Source organism: Pseudophryne corroboree, chromosome 3, assembly GCF_028390025.1.
Source record: "Pseudophryne corroboree isolate aPseCor3 chromosome 3, aPseCor3.hap2, whole genome shotgun sequence".
NCBI classification, from domain to species: domain Eukaryota; kingdom Metazoa; phylum Chordata; class Amphibia; order Anura; family Myobatrachidae; genus Pseudophryne; species Pseudophryne corroboree.
Window position 1 is genome coordinate 103,465,240 of NC_086446.1, and position 21,564 is coordinate 103,486,803.

At 44.2% G+C, this 21,564-nt stretch overlaps 1 protein-coding gene and 1 long non-coding RNA gene across 5 annotated transcripts in view; one reads left to right on the forward strand and one right to left on the reverse strand.

The window, feature by feature from the left end:
• LOC135054897 (zinc finger protein 84-like) overlaps positions 1–18,348 on the reverse strand; it is a 97,967-nt gene extending 79,619 nt beyond the window's left edge. The window contains exons 1-5 of one of the 4 annotated variants that reach the window (XR_010243586.1): positions 18,259–18,325; positions 17,889–17,963; positions 17,705–17,766; positions 17,255–17,313; positions 16,918–17,157 (exon numbers count right to left, since the gene is read on the reverse strand). The gene's annotated coding sequence lies outside the window, so the exon portion shown is untranslated. Of the gene's footprint in view, positions 1–16,917; positions 17,158–17,254; positions 17,314–17,704; positions 17,767–17,888; positions 17,964–18,258 lie in introns of those variants that run through there. The other 3 variants (XR_010243587.1, XR_010243585.1, XM_063958354.1) reach the window with 3 other exon arrangements.
• A 790-nt stretch (positions 18,349–19,138) lies between these two features.
• Positions 19,139–20,576, forward strand: LOC135057516 (uncharacterized). The gene is made up of 3 exons (XR_010244175.1): positions 19,139–19,228; positions 20,181–20,239; positions 20,337–20,576. It is a non-coding gene; the product is annotated as an uncharacterized LOC135057516 (long non-coding RNA).
• Positions 20,577–21,564: the final 988 nt, after the last annotated feature.

Sequence of the window (21,564 nt, forward strand, 5' to 3'; positions counted from 1 at the left end):
AGTACTTTTCCAATATAACACAATCCCTCTGAGTTTGGGGCAAGCCACTTATACGCCTTCCTCCCGCATATGAAATATGCATCATCGGGGAGAACATATGGGACGGAGTATGACATTACCATGTTACAAATTTTCCATGTGAAACCTCCTAACCCTAATTCTCCCATCTGTTTAGTACACGTATCTGTTTGTACGATATGTGCACAGTATCCTGGTGATACTTCTCCAACTCGCATGGTCCTACTTCCTAGAGTGTACCTATACCGGAAATATTTTCCATTCTCGACTATCTGGCGTATAAGCTCTGTGTCTATGGGCATTCTAATAATACGATTGGCAAAGCTTCAGGCCATAACAGTCCTGTTTCAGTCATTACCTTGCTCAATTTATTTTTAATAGTGCTGTTTACTCTTTCCACCTTCGCACTCGCCTGGGGGCGGTACGGAGTGTGCAGCTTACTATTAATTCCCATCAATTTACACATTGTTTGAAAGACTTCACCTGTAAAATGGGTACCCCTATCACTCTCAATGATTCTAGGGATACCATACCTGCACACAAATTACTGCACAATTTTCTTTGCAGTAAACACAGCGGTATTTGTGGCCGCGGGAAATGCTTCAACCCAATTTGAGAACACATCAATACAGACTAATACATACTTTAAATTTCTACAAGGTGGCAATTGTATGAAATCAATTTGTATTACCTGGAAAGGGCCATCTGTCGGAGGGATATGGGATGGCTCTGTTGGTATTGCCTTTCCGATATTCTTCCTCAAGCAGGTGAGACGTGTCATCGCACTTTTACCCGCATGGGAAGAAAATCCTGGGGCGCACCAATAAGCTCTTACCAACTTACATATTCCTTCTTTGCCTAGATGAGTCAGCCCATGTGCCGCTTCCGCTAGACTTGGAAGGTATGCTCTGGGTGCCACTGGCTTACCCTGTCCGTCTGTCCAGAGACCTGAGGACTCCTGGCCATATCCTTTTGACCTCCAAACTGCCTTTTCCCGTGGGGAACACAAATTTTGCATTTCACACAATTTCTGTGTGTTTACAGTATTAAATACCATCAGTTGTGTGGTGTCTGTCTGTATAGGGGGTACTGGCTGCTGATTTAGCAGCTTCGTCTGCTCGGCTGTTACCAAGTGATACCGGGTCTTGGCTATATGTGTGAGCTTTACACTTGATAACAGCCACTCTGTCGGGTTCCTGTATCGCTGTTAGAAGTCTTTTGATGTGGGCTGCATGTGCTACGGGTGTGCCAGCTGCCGTCATGAAATTTCTGAGGCGCCATAGGGCCCCGAAATCATGGACTACTCCGAAGGCGTACCTAGAATCGGTGTAGATATTGGCTGACTTTCCCTTAGCCAATTCGCATGCTCTGGTTAGGGCAACCAGTTCAGCAACTTGTGCTGAGTGTGGTGGGCCTAGCGGTTCTGCTTCTATGGTACTTTGGTCATCTACGACTGCGTATCCAGTACACAAGTCTCCCGAGTCCGTCTGTCTGTGACAACTACCGTCAGTGTAGAAAGTAAAATCTACAACTTCCAGTGGGTTGTCACTGATGTCAGGCCTTGCCGTGAAATTTTGGGTCAAATATTCCATACAATCATGCGTGTCATCCCCTGTACTAAATCCTCCTTCACCATCACTCTCATCCTCCACCCTTTGTGGCTGTCCAGGCACACCTGGAAGATATGTTGCAGGATTTAGTGCACTGCATCTCTTTATAGTAATGTTTACTGGGGCCATTAATGCCAATTCCCATCTTGTAAACCGTGCTGATGATACGTGTCTGGTTTGGGCAGAATTCAGCAAGGCTGACACTGCATGTGGTGTATGAATTGTGAGGTTGTGTCCTAACACTACATCTTCGCTTTTCGTAACTAGCAATGCTATTGCTGCAACACTTCGCAAGCATGTGGGGAGGGATCGCGCTACCGTATCTAGCTGAGCGCTGTAGTAAGCTACCGGCCTGCTGGCATCACCATGCTTCTGGGTTAAGACACCTGCTGCGCACCCAGCACTCTCTGTTCCGTACAGCTCAAAGGGTTTCCCATAGTCTGGCATACCTAATGCCGGTGCCTGCGTTAGGCACTATTTAAGTCTCTCAAATGCCATTTCAGATTCGTCTGTGTGCGAAATCCGATCAGGTTTGCTTGATGAGACCATCTCCTGCAAAGGTAAGGCTAGTATGGAAAAACCTGGGATCCAGTTACGGCAATACCCACACATTCCTAAAAATGTTCTGATCTGTTGCTGGGTTTGAGGCAGAGTCATGTCACGAATTGCTTGAATTCTATCAGCGGTGAGGTGTCTCAGTCCTTGTGTCAGACAGTGTCCCAAATACTTCACCCGGGTTTGGCATAATTGTAACTTATCTTTGGAAACCTTGTGTCCGGTGTCTGAAAGATGAAACAGGAGTTGTTTCGTATCTCTCAGGGACGCTTCCAGTGAATCTGAACACAGCAGTAAATCATCCACATACTGTATCAATATTGATCCACTCTCTGGTTGGAAAGACTGTAAACAATCATGCAGGGCCTGTGAGAAAATACTTGGACTGTCTATGAAACCTTGTGGTAAGCGAGTCCAGGTGTACTGAACTCCTCTGTATGTAAATGCGAATAAGTATTGACTGTCAGGGTGCAGAGGTACCGAGAAGAAAGCGGAGCAGAGGTCAATCACAGTGAAAAATTTGGCAGTGGGAGGGATTTGCATAAGGATGACAGCTGGATTTGGCACTACGGGGAATTGACTCTCAACTATTTTGTTGATCCCCCTTAGATCCTGCACTAATCTGTAACCCCTCCCCCCACTCTTTTTAACAGGGAAGATGGGACTATTGGCCGTGCTGGACGTCCTTACCAGAATGCCCTGTTGTAGCAAGCGCTCTATTACAGGGTAAACTCCTAACTCCACCTCTGGCTTCAGAGGGTATTGTGGGATTTTTGGAGCTATCCTACCATCTTTTACTTGCACAACTACTGGGGCTACGTTTGCCATTAATCCAGTGTCTTGTCCATCCTTGGTCCAAAGTGACTCCGGTATCTGGGAAGTCATTTCTTCTACCTTGGATGGAAACCTATTTACAATAACAGTGTGTGACATTAATCTTGTTGGGGAGTCTAGCATATCCTGCGCTTCCTGAGCGTGGTTTTCGGGTATGTCCAAGAACACACCTTCAGGAGTACAATATATGACGCATCCCATTTTGCACAGTAAATCTCTCCCTAGTAGATTAGTCGGAGCCGATGCAACCAGCAGAAAAGAATGCTTGGTATGCAAAGGCCCTATCGTAATCTCTGCTGGTTTGCTTAAAGGATAGTGTCGTACTACTCCTGTTACTCCCATGGCTGGAATTGTTTTACCAGTGGTTCTCATGCCCACGGTCGAATTTATCACTGACTTGGCCGCCCCCGTATCTACAAGGAAATTTAGAGATCTACCAGCTACATCAATTGTGACCTCGGGTACACTTCCAAGGCTCGCAATCAATTTCACTGGCTGCAGATTACAGGTGTGGCCCCACCCCTATGGTGTGTGGTGACCTCCCTGTACCGCACTGGCAGCTATTACCTGTGAAGGGGGTAAATGGGAACTATCGGAGACTTGCCAGTCTCTCCTTGGGGGATACCTTCTTGTTTCCCCTGCGTGTGGCTCATAACTCCGTCTCTGCGGTCCTTGATCCCAATTTCGTGTGTCATGTCGTTGTCTAGGGGGTTGATATGATTTTTATGCATTTTTCAATCTACAGTCTCGTGCAAAATGTCCCTCTTTATGACAGTAATAACAAGTTTCCACATTTGACTTACCCACAGGGGTCTGAGATTTAAGCTGAGGTGGCCTTGTGGTCAGGGCCTGTATACTTACGGCCATTAACTTATCACTCTGCGACTCCCTGTGTCTGGTGATATTCCGATCATGATCAATAGCGGCCTCTCTCAAAGTAGCCACCGACAAACCTCGCCAACATGGTTGGGTGGTCTGTACCCTAGTCTTCAATACTTCTTTTAAACCATCCATTAACACAGATACTGCTACTTCTCTGTGATTCACATTTGTTTTAATGTCTTCTATCCCTGTATACCTAGCCATGTCCTGCAGTGCCCGATGGAAATAATCAGCAGCTGTTTCTCCCTCTTTTTGTTTAATGGAGAAAATTTTGTTCCATTTGACAACAGCTGGGAAATACTCTCCTAACTGTTAATTGATTCTCTTTACATTATCTTGATTGTACGCATCCATAAGGGGTACCTCTTCATCTAATTTACAGTCGGCGATGAATTTCACTGCGTCGACATTGGGGGGTAAACATGCCCTCAGCAATGTCCGCCAATCTTTGTTAGTGGGCTCTGCAGAATTACCTAGCTCTCTAATGTATCTCTGGCTTGCAACCAGATCTTTCCTAGGATCAGGGAATTCAGACATCATTGATCTTAATTCTGTTCGGGAAAAGGGGCAGTGCATGGCGATGTTCCTGACAGGAGTGACTCCTGAAGTGTCAGTTTTCCCATTTGGTACTGCAATTACCCTGACGGGATTAAGTTCAATAACATCATTCTGAGTAGATTCTACAACATGTGGTGTAATGGCTTCAGCATAGTGTACAGTGCCGTACTTACCAGTTGATACGACCTCACCAGTCCCTCCGCTAGGGGCCTTTGATACTACTCTTACGGTTTGGGCCGTGCCCAATGTTGTTTCTGCTATGGTGGCTGCTAGAGAGAGTGCCGATATTGTTGTGGGTTCGTCCTCTTGGTCATAATCCTGAGGAAAGTTTAAAACAGGGTACAGCTTGCACGGATTAGTATTAGCATCAACAATCTTAGTTACATTATTCTTAACATCTATACATTTACTAAGTGCATGTTTATCAAACACCAGTGTGCCACTCTCTGTAACCACCTTCTCTCCTGTCATGTATGGTGGTGGGGGAGCGGTGGCTATCAGTTTTCTGATAGGGTTAGATCCAGCCGCTTGAGCCAATCCTCTCTGTATTTCACCCTCCTGTTGCCATAACTGTAAATAGTCATAATGCTTGATCCGTCTCTTTGCAGATTTAATGAGACATATCCTTCTCCTTAGATTTTGTAACACCTCTGGGCTAAAACTACCTACCCGTGGGAACTTTTCCCCATCATGCACAGTCATTCTTTCCCATTCATTGCACAAAACCTCTGTGTGTGAACCGTATTTCTCACACATGATATACCTTGCCGACCCTATTGGTCGGTTTACTAAATCAACCTGAACCAGGGTTGATCGCCCCCCACCTGAACAACTGGCCCCCATCTTTGCAGGTGTTGCTTTCACTACCTCTGACCTACAAATCAGGGTCTTCAGCGAACCCTTACAAAAACCAAGATGTCCGGTAGGCCGACGGTGAAAGTTTACCGAGTACCTTCACTCACTCGCCCACGTCGACCAATACGCCCACACGCTGCCCTAGCGCTGGCGTACTCAACCCAGGGCCCCTGCGACCTGAACCTCTGCTTACTGGAACATGTAGGTGTGATCCGAAGAGCACTTAACCCTTCCCAGTAACTATTGGTTGTTGGATAGTTCCCGAGTGACCAGCGAACCTCCCCTAAAATAAAAAAAATTACACAAATCCCGTTAGAATGTACAAATAGCGTTTTTATGACCCCTCTAGCGTACGCAAATGGTACTGGGTCAAGTTACAAACTAATGCACACAATTACGTGCGGTACAATCGTACTGCACACAAGCAACTAATCTTATGTGCGGAACGACCAACGGAATCGAAAATTGTGGCTGCGAATTCCTTCAGCCGGAGCTTAATGGCCTATATGGGTACCGCACCAACCCTTCCTGGTGTTGTGCTTCTTGACTCTATCTATAGCGGACTTCCTAGTCTGCTGTACCTGGACCTCCTGGTCCATGACCTCCTGGTCTGTGCTACAGTAGACCTCCTGGTCTGCTATACTCTAATGCTCTTATTTCAATATGTTTAACAAGGGATGCCTCCCAAGCCACCGTGCTGTCACTCTCACGTATGTACCTCACGAGAACTCGATTTCCTGTGGTTCCACCCAAAAATGAGAAACTTATATATGTATACACACACTTTCACCTCATATACTCTTTACTTTCGTTTCTGCGCAGAAATCCCTTTCATTCAGTAACACAGTCTAGTCCAGAGGAGTTGCAACTAGAGAAGGATCTATTAGCTTAAAATTTTGGACACTGAGATTGATTTGCGCTATTATCGCGTTGCCTCCGTATCGCCTACTAAAAACAATACTATCGTGTGATTTGTATTATGTGGGCGTACCCAGACGCTCCGTTGCGTAATATACGCTCCGTGCGTCGGCCCTCGCGTCGCGTACGCTAGTCCCTCCCTTTGTTAGGGACACGCGTACGCAAGCCAGATATGTCCACAGAAATACAACTAACACGTTTATATCAATGTAAATGATCTTTAACTGTAATCATCTACCGAACACCACACAGATCTTTCCTTGTATCTTTAGGCAAAGCCGTGTGCGTGTTTTACAAATTACTCCTTAACGTATTATTTTTACTTTTAACTACCAATAGCAACAAATCTTTCTCAGCACGTTATCAATTATGAAATGGCAACCAGGAGAGTGACAATGTAACAATATACAAATGAAAAAGAAATGCAGGTGTGTGCGTGCGTGCGTGTGTACGCAAAACAGAAATAAACAGTTTTAAAAGACAATAGCGTATTGTTCTTACCTTCCGGTTCCGGATTCCACCAGCACTCCTACAGCGTAGCGTAACAGACGCTTATCTAGTCAGCACCACTGTATCCCTCACCACCAATACGGATACGAAGGGATACTACTTTCCCGCCCTTTGCTGACAGATAAAGTCTGTGTTCGATAGTGTGGATGTGTGGAGGACGGACGAGCTCCCAATTGATAATGCTGATTTAATTACCTTATAACTTTCACTATATGTAGGTAAGAGACTCAGTACGCAATTGGCGTATGGGGTACCGTAAGGGTACGCACTTAGCGTAGCAGACGCTTAGCCGTGATCGAGATGCACAAGCGGCACGCTCGCTCACAGCTTTACGCTTGGTATCGAACACGCTATAGGCGGCCGACTACCGTAATGCTACGCTACTAGCGTAGCGGACGCTGTGACCGCGAGGAGAACGCGAGTGGCGCAGACGCTCACGGGATGACACTCAGTAAACCTTGTATGCAACACACTGAAAGATTGAGTCTGTATTGTAAACCTTACTACTGAAATACTGCAGCGATATAACGCTGCTTAACCTTGTTAATATAAAAGCTGTTTGAGCGATTGAGACGCTCCGAATACCCTCAGCAATGTAATAAACACACAATACCTTGCTAAGGCTCCAAAACCTTTACTAACAAGATTTAGTTATATCAAAAGGGGAAATACAGTTAACAGTTCATACACTACAGGCTAACATCAATATCTAACAGAATAACTACACGTTAATATACAATAGCGGCACAATCGCAAATAATAACATACAATGAGAGAGAGAGAGAATGTGGCAAAATTACAGTCAGAGATTAAGAATGGTCACAGAGAGTACTTACACACTGGGGAATGATTAGCTGCGCAGTCCTGGTTACCAGCTCTGGGTTAGTCAATGATGAAAACCGTTGTAGAGAGAAGACTGAGCTGGGCCAAGCTGCCTGTTCTTATATACCCTACATACATACAGTATACTACAAAGGGACCTATAATCTCATTGTTCATTGGACACAGGACCGCATTATAACAAAAGGTCATAGGTTGGTTTGAACAGGTGAGCTGTGACTATATCGAACTGCTCAGGTGGGAGGGAATCTCAGGATTCCCGCCGCATTGATAATGAACCGCAAATATAGTAAATGTCCAGAAACTACTAATAGACATAACTATACGCAGGAGCGATTAATCTTTACCTAACCAGCACCGGATTGTTCCTAATAAAATGTTCTTTAGTTAGGTACCAAACACCACCGCTCAGACCCTATCTGACCCTTCGTATCATGCAAAGAGGAATTCCTCTGTCCAGGGACCAGTTACAATAAACAAACTTACAGTTATTAAGGGGAACATTATCTATAAAACATACTATTTGGATTTACTATGTAACGATTGAGTCGCCCGCTAGACGCACGCAAACTCTACCGTTAATGCACATACCACGCGCCCGAGCGCATGGCCGTGGAGGCGCTGGCACGCAACTGCGAATATGCGCACGCATGGGAGAGAATGTGCATGTGCAGCGGGCAAGCGCATGGGGTGAATATATGGCAACGTGTAGCATGATATTTTTCCGACTTTGACAGTATGTTCTCCTCATGTTTGTGCAGGTTACTCCTGGTACTCCGGTTTACTTCCACACTTCAAAAACATTCTGGTAGGTTAATTGGTTTCTGTAAAAAAAAAATAACCCTAGTGTCATAGGTCTTTCTATAATGGGTGCAATCAGGGCCGGTTCGAGCCCTCTCTGCACCCTGGGCAGGTAATGGGGGCGTGGCTTAATACAGGGGGAGTGGTCAGTTACGCCCCCTGTTCAGTAGTAGCGCCGCTTAAATGCTGAGTGGTGCGCAATGACGTCATCGCGCACCGCACAGCAAAAGGTCCCTTTGCTGCGCAGTGTGCGATGACGTCATCGCGCACCGCATAGCAAAGGTCCTCTCCACGAAGGGAAACTAGATGCGTAGCGTCTAGTTCCCTTCACAGGGGGACACAGCCGGGGGACACAGTGGGCAGCGGAGGGCACAGCAGTAGCGGATCTTGCCATGGTGCGGCGCCCTCCAGATGGTAAAGCAAAGATAGGAGATCCTAATTGCGCTTATACTTAAGTAGCAGCCCTTAGTCACACAAAAAACCTTCACCGTGGTTTTAATTAAGAATCATGCACCCAAAATTAGTGAAACCAGGTGGCGCAACCTTATCACAACAGAAATTGAGTGGTCAAAAATGGCTTACACAATGGATATAATAGAATGGTTCCAGATCCAAATTGATTAACAATGGGCTAAAAAAAATAACAGAAAAATACAACACATAGTGTATTCCGCTTGAATGAAAGACGTGATTTTATTACTCAATGGTCCCACTCACATGGTATAGCTGATAAATTTGCATGTAGTAAGCAGAATCTCATTCTGGCTGATTTTACTTCATAAATGTGTTAGGCACACCGTTCCCGTAAGGAGCCAAAGTCCCGGTTACTGAAGGTGTCCAAAACTGCCGAGTACGTCCTCCGGATCCTTCGTTAATGCCGCACAAATAAGTCCCCCAGGCTTAAGCGCTTTCGGATCGGCGGCGGCGCCCTGGGCAAAAGTCCTGCTTGCCTGTGGCAAGATCCGCTACTGGGTGCAATGTGTGAGGTGCACACGGTGTTAGGAATATTTGTGTTTTGTTTTGCCTTGCATTACCTCATTCCTGCCTCTAGGGGTCTCACTTGTTGCCTCAGGTCTGAATGGCAGTTGCACACTGCCTCTGCAGGGTAATTACCTGATTGTGTGCACCTGGAGCCCAACACCCTGCTGCTATTTAACTCCAGCTCACAGGCACTTAGTTGCAGATCATTGCGGTTCCGTATGGAGTGAGACTGGGCTCTCTCCAGTAACCCTGTCCAGATTCTGCCTTATTTGCTTCTTGGAGACTTCCCTGCAGTTTGCTAAAACGCATGTGCCTTGCTTCTGGACTTCTTACCCTGCCAGTTCAACATCTACATTTCTGGACTATTATTTGCAGTTTGTTTCCATTCCTGCCTGATCACTTCATTTTTGGTATGTTATTTTTCCCCTGCTTGATTTAAACCCGGATTTCTTCATGTTTATTTTGCATCTATGTTTAACCTGAAATATTCCATTTATCGTGTTTTGTTCCATGTAATCAAGCATCCAGTTTATATTTATTTTTACCACCACTTTTTCCACAATAAACTTTACTTAATTTTCACCTGGCTTCAGCTGACATCTTTCCAAGCACGCACACACAGAGAACTCTAGAAATCGTTACAGAATGATCTGCCAAAATAAACGTGTGCAGGAGTTTTGTTTTGATTCAGCTGAATCTCATAAAATGGCTTCACTTCAGAAAGGTTCCCTGCCTCTCAAGTTTTTGCCGTTTTTGAGTTCTGCATTGCTGGTGGATTTCAGAGAGAAACTGGAGGGTATTCAAATCCTATCTTCAGAGATACTGTCTGCTCTGCCTGAAGATTCAGTAAGGTTACCTGCTCCCTTTAAGGAGACGCAGGAAAAAAGGGGAAAAGATCAGTCTGGTACTCTCAATTCTGGCTGCTGTTTTTCTAGCGTAAGCAAAGGCAAGTTTTGGAGTTTTCCACGACCCAGTCTCTCTGAGGAAGAAAGGAGACATAGAAGGGATAAGAAGCTCTGTTTTTATTGCGGCAGGTCGGGACATTTTATTCAGTTATGTCCTACTCGCAAACATAAAAAGAGCTTTCCTCATTCTGCCATAGTGCCAAATTCTGCTCAGTTATGCCACTGTGGTGCTCAAATTTCGAAAGGAGGGGTGTACGGCCAAGTGACCCCAGGAGGGGTGTCCGGCCAAGCGACCCCAGGAGGGGTGTCCGGCCAAGCGACCCCAGGAGGGGTGTCCGGCCCAGCGACCCCAGGAGGGGTGTCCAGCCAAGCGACCCCAGGAGGGGTGTCCAGCCAAGCGACCCCAGGAGGGGTGTCCGGCCCAGCGACTCCAGGAGGGGTGTCCGGCCCTGCGACCCCAGGAGGGGTGTCCGGCCCTGCGACCCCAGGAGGGGTGTCCGGCCCTGCGACCCCAGGAGGGGTGTCCGGCCCTGCGACCCCAGGAGGGGTGTCCGGCCCTGCGACCCCAGGAGGGGTGTCCGGCCCTGCGACCCCAGGAGGGGTGTCCGGCCCTGCTGCCCTTGCCTTCGGGCATGAGGTCCCTGCTGCCCTTGCCTTCGGGCATGAGGTCCCTGCTGCCCTTGCCTTCGGGCATGAGGTCCCTGCTGCCCTTGCCTCACGGCATGAGGTCCCTGCTGCCCTTGCCTCACGGCATGAGGTCCCTGCTGCCCTTGCCTCACGGCATGAGGTCCCTGCTGCCCTTGCCTCACGGCATGAGGTCCCAGTTGCCCTTGCCTCACGGCATGAGGTCCCCGTTGCCCTTGCCTCACGGCATGAGGTCCCCGTTGCCCTTGCCTCACGGCATGAGGTCCCCGTTGCCCTTGCCTCACGGCATGAGGTCCCCGTTGCCCTTGCCTCACGGCATGAGGTCCCCGTTGCCCTTGCCTCACGGCATGAGGTCCGAGAGGTGCCCGCTTCGCCAGAGGCCCGAGAGGTGCCCGCTTCGCCAGAGGCCCGAGAGGTGCCCGCTTCGCCAGAGGCCCGAGAGGTGCCCGCTTCGCCAGAGGCCCGAGAGGTGCCCGCTTCGCCAGAGGCCCGAGAGGTGCCCGCTTCGCCAGAGGTCCGAGAGGTGCCCGCCTTGCCAGAGGTCCGAGAGGTGCCCGCCTTGCCAGAGGTCCACGCCTTGCCAGAGGTCCGAGAGGTGCTCGCCTTGCCAGAGGTCCACGCCTTGCCAGAGGTCCGAGAGGTGCCCGCCTTGCCAGAGGTCCGAGAGGTGTCCACCTTGCCAGAGGTCCGGCCAAGGCCTGTCCAGCCCCAGGAGGGGGCTCTGCCTGTCCAGCCCCAGGAGGGGGTTCTGCCTGTCCAGCCCCAGGAGGGGGTTCTGCCTGTCCAGCCCCAGGAGGGGGTTCTGCCTGTCCAGCCCCAGGAGGGGGTTCTGCCTGTCCAGCCCCAGGAGGGGGTTCCGCCTGTCCAGCCCCAGGAGGGGGTTCCGCCTGTCCAGCCCCAGGAGGGGGTTCCGCCTGTCCAGCCCCAGGAGGGGGTTCCGCCTGCCCAGCCCCAGGAGGGGGTTCCGCCTGCCCAGCCCCAGGAGGGGGTTCCGCCTGCCCAGCCCCAGGAGGGGGTTCCGCCTGTCCAGCCCCAGGAGGGGGTTCTGCCTGTCCAGCCCCAGGAGGGGGTTCCGCCTGTCCAACACCAGATAGAGGTGCCTGCCATGCCCGAGATCCAAGATTTGCCCGAGGATCTGCCTTACTTTTATGGAAATATCTCTCACTGTTTAGCTCTCTTCAGATATTATCTGAGTTTTGATGACTTGTCCCCTATTGATATCATTGCTAACGTATGTATGAGATTCAGGGGGAGGGCCTTGAAGTGGGTAAATGGTCTTATAGATAAGGGAGATCCAGTGTTACAAGATTTGCCCGGTTTCCTCAAGGCTGTGACCGAAAGATTCAGTCCACCAACTGTCCTCACGCTCCTAGATGAATCTACTAAGGTGTGCCCCTCTGAGAACCTGCCTTTGCAGTCTGGGGAGCACCCTCAGTTTTTCAGATGTGGGCAGGTATCTCTAGGTGTTCACGCAGATTGCTCGGCAAGTTTAACATCTACAAGTTTACCATCCGCTCTTGATTCCATCCAGGAAAATAAGAGGTCAGTTCTACCGCTGGGTGGTGGCTCCGACTCTGAGAGTGAGCTTCTGGATGATCCGAGACTCGTTTTTGATGGACCTGTATTGCCTAATAGTGTCTTTGTGACACCTTCAAATAGGGTTAGGCAACCCAGAAAGAAAAAAGGAAAAAAGAAGAGAAGGTGAACTTTGAGGCGTCTGGAATCCGCCTGTTTAAGGGGGGGATAATGTTAGGAATATTTGTGTTTTGTTTTGCCTTGCATTACCTCATTCCTGCCTCTAGGGGTCTCACTTGTTGCCTCAGGTCTGAATGGCAGTTGCACACTGCCTCTGCAGGGTAATTACCTGATTGTGTGCACCTGGAGCCCAACACCCTGCTGCTATTTAACTCCAGCTCACAGGCACTTAGTTGCAGATCATTGCGGTTCCGTATGGAGTGAGACTGGGCTCTCTCCAGTAACCCTGTCCAGATTCTGCCTTATTTGCTTCTTGGAGACTTCCCTGCAGTTTGCTAAAACGCATGTGCCTTGCTTCTGGACTTCTTACCCTGCCAGTTCAACATCTACATTTCTGGACTATTATTTGCAGTTTGTTTCCATTCCTGCCTGATCACTTCATTTTTGGTATGTTATTTTTCCCCTGCTTGATTTAAACCCGGATTTCTTCATGTTTATTTTGCATCTATGTTTAACCTGAAATATTCCATTTATCGTGTTTTGTTCCATGTAATCAAGCATCCAGTTTATATTTATTTTTACCACCACTGTTTCCACAATAAACTTTACTTAATTTTCACCTGGCTTCAGCTGACATCTTTCCAAGCACGCACACACAGAGAACTCTAGAAATCGTTACACACGGGCCCCTTGGTCGCGACTGCAGCACCTGACGCTGGACTCCAGAAAGGTAAGTATTAAAAATGCGTGCAGTGTGTGTGGTGTGCACACACTACACCCCTTTTTAATAATTACCTTTCCAGAGTCCAGCGTCAGGCGCTGCAGTTGCAGCAAAAACTGTCGCCAAAATGTCTGCTGCGCATGCTCAGTAGTGATTTTCGTCTCAGGAACATGGCAAGTGCCATGTTTCTGGAGACCTGTGCATGAGCAGTTGACTCCGGCACAATGCCAAACTCCAGCATAATTCCAGGAGGTACACACGGGCCCCCTCCTCTGTTAATTCGCCCCTGCCTAGTGTGTGAGTCCAGTGATAGTGAGCATAGACTGTAAGCTCCTCTAGGGCAGGAACTTATATTAATAACTAAATATTCTCTGTAAAGAGCTGCATAATGTGTGTGTGCTATATAAGTATATAAATATGTAAACTAAAAGAGGACGCTTCAGTCTAGCTCAAACTTGCCTACACTCCCGGAACTACCGGGGGGCTCCTGAAAAACTGGTGGTGCTCCCGGCCCACCAGAAAAGTGGGCAAGTCTCCCAGGGCTAGGTGAAGTGAGCTCCACCGGTGGGTGTTGATGCAATTTGTGCCGAATCGTGTCATCATAGCCACGCCCCTCTGTATAATGGCAGTAATCTTGGCACTGCATAGCGGGAAGCGTGTGGGCGCAATCCCGCTGCCACGCCCCCTTCACAACCCCCTTATATTAAACCACAGCTTCCAGCTCTCCGACCTGGCTGCCCTTTCCTGGAGGGGGCAGCATGAAAGTCGGCACATATGTTCTAGCTCCCCCAGCCATGCCTAGTGTGTACAGATGCTAGTTTATCAGACCTTAGTTTGTAAGGAAAGCAAAAAAAAGTAACTTTGTGTCTGGAACAAACCATGATGCCATGCATGGGGATCAGATACATTTAATTTTTTTTCTGTTCAGGGTAAATAATGGCTGCTTTTGCATGTAGCACACAAATGAAAGACAGGTTTATTTTAACACTGCAATTTAGATTTCTGTTTGGACCCACCCTGTGTCAGACAGGCTGACCGGAGAACCACTTCTGGTTCATTTATGCCAGGACAGTGTTTAGAGACAACCAGTTCTCTGCACTCGCACCTGCAGTCATCTGCGATGCAGGTAATGGGTGTAAAGAGTCGTGTGCTTCTAAACACAAAATGGACCAGAAGCAGTTCCCACGGTCAGCCAGTCCGATGCTGGACACACCCCGCCAAATCTAACTCTCTCTGCACATGTTACATCTGTTCCACCTGCAGTGCAGTGTGGTTTTGCCCAGTTGCTTGCTTATTTGCTTTACTTACAAACATGAATCAGACCCAGTGTCATCACAGCGAGAAACCAAGAGCAGGAAATCACTGGCCGAACACAACAGGACGGAGTTGGGACCTGGGCCTAGCAGAGTGGAAAACTAATTTGTCAACTTTTACCTGTGAGGACTGCACCAACTTATTTGTGTAAACCTATAGAACGAGCCTCCAGCTTTGACTTATAGGCGACCTTTTGTCACAGAGTGCCACTCATATTCTACTGCCTCTCAGTGGCAGATTACGGCACACATGGGCCTGGAGCTGAAGTTTATGAATGGCCTATTTTGTGCCGCAGCAGGAGTGTGACTAGTGATATGTGTGGTATGGTCAATGTTGTGCGGGTGTGGTCTGCACAGGTGGTGTGGTCTGTGCCATGGGGTGTGACTAGCGGGTCCCTTTAAAACCTCAATCTCAATACCTTCTTTGCATATATCAATAGCGTAGTGTTAATGTGACCGTAATATGAAAAAAATATGTTATGAATGTGAAATCTTTGCATAAAAAACGAAAAATAAAAAAAGACCTTACCTTTTTAATAATAGCTATACTGAGAAGATAGTAGATCAGGGGTGGTGAGGAAGAGCAACAGAGAGGCGAGACAGGGCAGAATGACAGGAAGACTGAGGTGACGTTTTGCTTTGTTTTCAGATCTAAATAAGGCGGGAAAGGCCCTATGCTGAAACACTAATATATACCTATAATGTATTGGGCCTTCCTGGGCAGTGACTGGGGAGGTGGCAGTTCAGAAGCACGGAGATACAATTACTTATGTACATGTTATGGGAGTGCCAACAAACTGAAATGTTTAATCGCTAATAGAAGCCATAGTCTGTCTGGGATTCTGCACCTAACAAGCAGTTGGTGCAAGTTTTGTTGGTTGCATCTAAAGATGCACAAAGCAGGTTTACAGTGTCTAAAGAAACACAAAGTGGGCATCTCACTTCTTGCACATTCACATTCAGACGCATGACCGTACACCAGGGTGGTACCAGTATTAGCATTAAGTCGAATATGATACAGTGGCAAAACACACACACAGACATGGCTGAATACGACTCAGAATTTGGCTTGATTTGTCCATTAAATTTTTTTCATATATAAATAAAAAGGCGTATAGCACATTGAGAGGACTGTCTGGTGCTATACACAGAAATCCTTTTTGGTGGTGAGGGGTTTTGGCTTTCATTGATGAGAGGAGGCGGTTGGTTAACACATAAAAAAAAAAGTGCCCAATAAACAGTATATAAAATACGACAGGCAGCATACTCTCTCCGCCCCCATCACCCCACCCCCCAAAAAGCCACAGTATTTACTGTACAGTATATGACAGTTTTATATTTCCAGAACTTACATTCACTGTGGGTTCTGAGAACCAGGCAGCCATATGCTGCCAGTGGCTAGGGCTGGATGCCTTTTCTCCTGCTCATTATGCTAGTGATGCTATAGCTGAGACAATCTTTTGCATGGGTGATACTGAAGATTATATATATATATAATTACAACAAGCAGCACTCCACAATGGCAATAAAAGTAGTATAAACTCTAGGGGGGAATCAAATCTTAACGTGCCCCCTATTTCCCATCTAGAGTGACGGGAGATAAAGGTGCGATATTCACATGGACCCCATTATCGCCCCTATCGCACAAAGCACCTAAACTCGACTAAACTGATGGGTGCCATCATGAAAAGACTAATTTGGGCGTCCAAACAGGTCTCTTCACACGCATTTCAGCTCGATACCTCTGGGGGTAGCGAGCTGAAATGAATGATCATTGGAATAGCTGCGGGCAGGCGCGATCGCTGGAGGCAGCAGGGGGGAACATTTGAATTCGGCCATACGTGTCCTCCAAACTAAAAAATAGCAAAACTGGAACAGTAGTTATATAATCTCACCACGGCGGCACTCAGTACAAAAAGACACCAGTCTAGGTTTGTGTGACCAACGTTTCAATGTCAATGCAACATTGGTCACACAATATAATGTACACACACACACACACACACACACACACACACACACACACACACACACACATATATACTGTATATATATATATATATATATATATATATATATATATATATATATATATATATATATATATATATATGGAAAAGGGTGTAGACCTAATAATGCGCTTTGTGAAAGCTCCAAACCTAAATGACGTACTCCCTGTTAGATAGAGTACATAAAGAGGATACCAATACAAAATGTCAAAAGGGAGCTAGAAATGTTGTGTACATACAATATCCTTCCAGATTATGACCGCAAAGTGATAAAAACAATAGATTTTATTCACATATTCACCAAGTACATCATACTTTTAGTGAACGGAGATTATTACATGAAAATCCAATGGTAAATATAATAAAAATACAGTTTACAATGTTATTGCAGACATGATAACAGACAATGTATCCCATCAAATGGTGTATTATACAGGATGTCTGATGTTTTCACAAGAAACACTACCCGACGCGTTTCGTCCCAAGGACTTCATCAGGGGTTCATGTCTATTTGATAGATATGAATCAAATAAGAAAATTATTAAAAATTATTTTTCCAATATACCATGTTGATCATAATCTGAAAATAGTGTTTGATACATACCAATCAAAGTAGGGGCCAAAAACCGATTTTTACGGTATAATTAGTCCCACAATCAATTTCTGAAAGAACCATATCATAATGAAAATTAATTAATTAATTGCATAATAAGGGTAATTAAATAATCCACTACTATAAAGGAGGGGGGGTGGTACATGAAATTTAAATGGATCTATATAGATGGATTAATATAGATGGATTAAATAGATCTCGTTAATATTCATGGAAACAATCATATATGGACATAATCAACTTAATAGTGATGTATAATTGCAAAAATACAGATGCTAGAATTTATAGAGTTGATAAAAGACCATATATAATGGTCATATATTGTTACCAGTATATACAATAATAACATTAATGGAGAATTTCCATACAATTGTGCCTCATATAACTACAGAATACTTGCAAATAGTCCAAACTGGTATTTAAATATTAATAAGTACATACCAAAAAAGGATTTAAAATCAAATGATCACGCTGAATGTATCAATTTTCACCACGGGTCCAGCCTATAATATATATATATATATATATATATATATATCAATTTTATCCGTCAATTAATCCCCTATACAGATGGGGGATAATTCGCTCCAAAAAAGGGGCCAGAAAAATAATTGATTGTACATACCCTCATAGGAGTGCAAACTGTAGGATTATGCTGTTGTGGTCTCTATTAGCTATAACCACCTTTACAATGTTCAGCCTATGAAACAATTGATGATAATCATGTGCTATTTTCCAAATGAATCCCAGGCTCACATGTTACAATGGAGCTGCATTTGCATCAATTTATATGACAGAGAATGATTCATTATTAGATTACATTGAATAACAAAATGGGACCTTAAACATATACAGATTCTCATAATCTATCTCAATTATAACATGATGACAAACATAGTTAATATGAACCAACATTTATGTGTCAACTCAGCCCTCCAGTGTATAGATTCTCACTAAAGAATACTGTTACAGAGAACAGAAACATTGTAACTTACTTTGAATAGTAGCAGCCTCTCCTGAACAGCAGTGTAACATCATGCTGGGCAGGGGGGTTTAAGTACTCTCAGCCTGATATATTCACTTCCTGTATGTGTGAAGCTTGTTAGTGCCTAATTGCCTCTTTCTGCTTTGTTTTTCATTGATTCATTAGAATCTGTGACTAGGTCTCTTTATTAACAAGTGCCCAGGAATCTTAATTTTTATTAAATGTTGTTTTTTATTAAATGTTGTTTTTTAGCCGCAGTGGACGCATTCGTTGTCTATGCGTTCCACTGCGGTCTCCGGCGTGCGTTCCATTGCCCTCGCTTCCGCTTTGTCTAGCGGAAGTGATAAGGTAATGAGAACGGTTGGGTGCATCTGTAGTGACAAACCTAAACCGTGTATATATTTAACATTACCTCATTTACACTATGTAAACTCTACCTATTAGGTGCATATGGTTTATTAATTATATTATTCCAAATCAGAGTGGAGTGGATAATGAATGCGTCCACTCTGATTTGGAATAATATAATTAATAAACCATATGCACCTAATAGGTAGAGTTTACATAGTGTAAATGAGGTAATGTTAAATATATACACGGTTTAGGTTTGTCACTACAGATGCACCCAACCGTTCTCATTACCTTATCACTTCCGCTAGACAAAGCGGAAGCGAGGGCAATGGAACGCACGCCGGAGACCGCAGTGGAACGCATAGACAACGAATGCGTCCACTGCGGCTAAAAAACAACATTTAATAAAAAACAACATTTAATAAAAATTAAGATTCCTGGGCACTTGTTAATAAAGAGACCTAGTCACAGATTCTAATGAATCAATGAAAAACAAAGCAGAAAGAGGCAATTAGGCACTAACAAGCTTCACACATACAGGAAGTGAATATATCAGGCTGAGAGTACTTAAACCCCCCTGCCCAGCATGATGTTACACTGCTGTTCAGGAGAGGCTGCTACTATTCAAAGTAAGTTACAATGTTTCTGTTCTCTGTAACAGTATTCTTTAGTGAGAATCTATACACTGGAGGGCTGAGTTGACACATAAATGTTGGTTCATATTAACTATGTTTGTCATCATGTTATAATTGAGATAGATTATGAGAATCTGTATATGTTTAAGGTCCCATTTTGTTATTCAATGTAATCTAATAATGAATCATTCTCTGTCATATAAATTGATGCAAATGCAGCTCCATTGTAACATGTGAGCCTGGGATTCATTTGGAAAATAGCACATGATTATCATCAATTGTTTCATAGGCTGAACATTGTAAAGGTGGTTATAGCTAATAGAGACCACAACAGCATAATCCTACAGTTTGCACTCCTATGAGGGTATGTACAATCAATTATTTTTCTGGCCCCTTTTTTGGAGCGAATTATCCCCCATCTGTATAGGGGATTAATTGACGGATAAAATTGATATATATATATATATATATATATATATATATATATATATAGGCTGGACCCGTGGTGAAAATTGATACATTCAGCGTGATCATTTGATTTTAAATCCTTTTTTGGTATGTACTTATTAATATTTAAATACCAGTTTGGACTATTTGCAAGTATTCTGTAGTTATATGAGGCACAATTGTATGGAAATTCTCCATTAATGTTATTATTGTATATACTGGTAACAATATATGACCATTATATATGGTCTTTTATCAACTCTATAAATTCTAGCATCTGTATTTTTGCAATTATACATCACTATTAAGTTGATTATGTCCATATATGATTGTTTCCATGAATATTAACGAGATCTATTTAATCCATCTATATTAATCCATCTATATAGATCCATTTAAATTTCATGTACCACCCCCCCTCCTTTATAGTAGTGGATTATTTAATTACCCTTATTATGCAATTAATTAATTAATTTTCATTATGATATGGTTCTTTCAGAAATTGATTGTGGGACTAATTATACCGTAAAAATCGGTTTTTGGCCCCTACTTTGATTGGTATGTATCAAACACTATTTTCAGATTATGATCAACATGGTATATTGGAAAAATAATTTTTAATAATTTTCTTATTTGATTCATATCTATCAAATAGACATGAACCCCTGATGAAGTCCTTGGGACGAAACGCGTCGGGTAGTGTTTCTTGTGAAAACATCAGACATCCTGTATAATACACCATTTGATGGGATACATTGTCTGTTATCATGTCTGCAATAACATTGTAAACTGTATTTTTATTATATTTACCATTGGATTTTCATGTAATAATCTCCGTTCACTAAAAGTATGATGTACTTGGTGAATATGTGAATAAAATCTATTGTTTTTATCACTTTGCGGTCATAATCTGGAAGGATATTGTATGTACACAACATTTCTAGCTCCCTTTTGACATTTTGTATTGATATATATATATATATACAGGTTGAGTATCCCATATCATAATAATATTCTAAAATACGGATTATTCCAAAATACGGACTTTTTGGAGTGAGACTTTTGTTTTCTGATGGCTCAATGTACACAAACTTTATTTAATACACAAACTTATTTAAAAAAAGGTATTAATTGACCTTCAGGCTGTGTGTATAAGTTGTATATGAAACATAAATGAACTGCGTGAATGCACACACACTTTGTTTAATGCACAAAGTTATTAAAAATATTGGCTAAAATGACCTTCAGGCTGTGTGTATAAGGTGCATATGAAACATAAATGCATTCTGTGCTTTGACTTGGGTCCCATCACCATGATATCTCATTATGGTATGCAATTATTCCAAAATACAGAAAAATCCAATATCCAAAATACTTCTGGTCCCAAGCATTTTGGATATGGGATACTTAACCTGTATATATATAAGACTGATGGACAATATTATTCCCTGGAAGAGCCAATTTAGCATCTCAAGCCCGAGAGAATGGCAAATTGATTTCTCACAAATATTTAAAATGGCCGCTCTAATATATATTGTAAATGCCTGCATCTCTTATTACCATATCCCATGAATGCGCTGTACATCGCAAAACACTGCATCCCATAAGAGAAAACAATACACCCACACATTATCTGAGTTCCAAAGCTCATTGATGTATATATATTTGTTATATATTGAATCCATATCCTTTTTATATTACAAAGTACAGTATACCTATAGTTACATGGTTACACTCACACAGTAAGAAGTTTAAAAACAAACAATTACATACAGTTATATACAGTTAGAGGCAAGCGATACAATTACCATTCCCTCCAATGCATCTTATGTCTCCCTCTCTCTGTAAATAAATACAGGAACTGAACTGGCAGCAAGTCCATT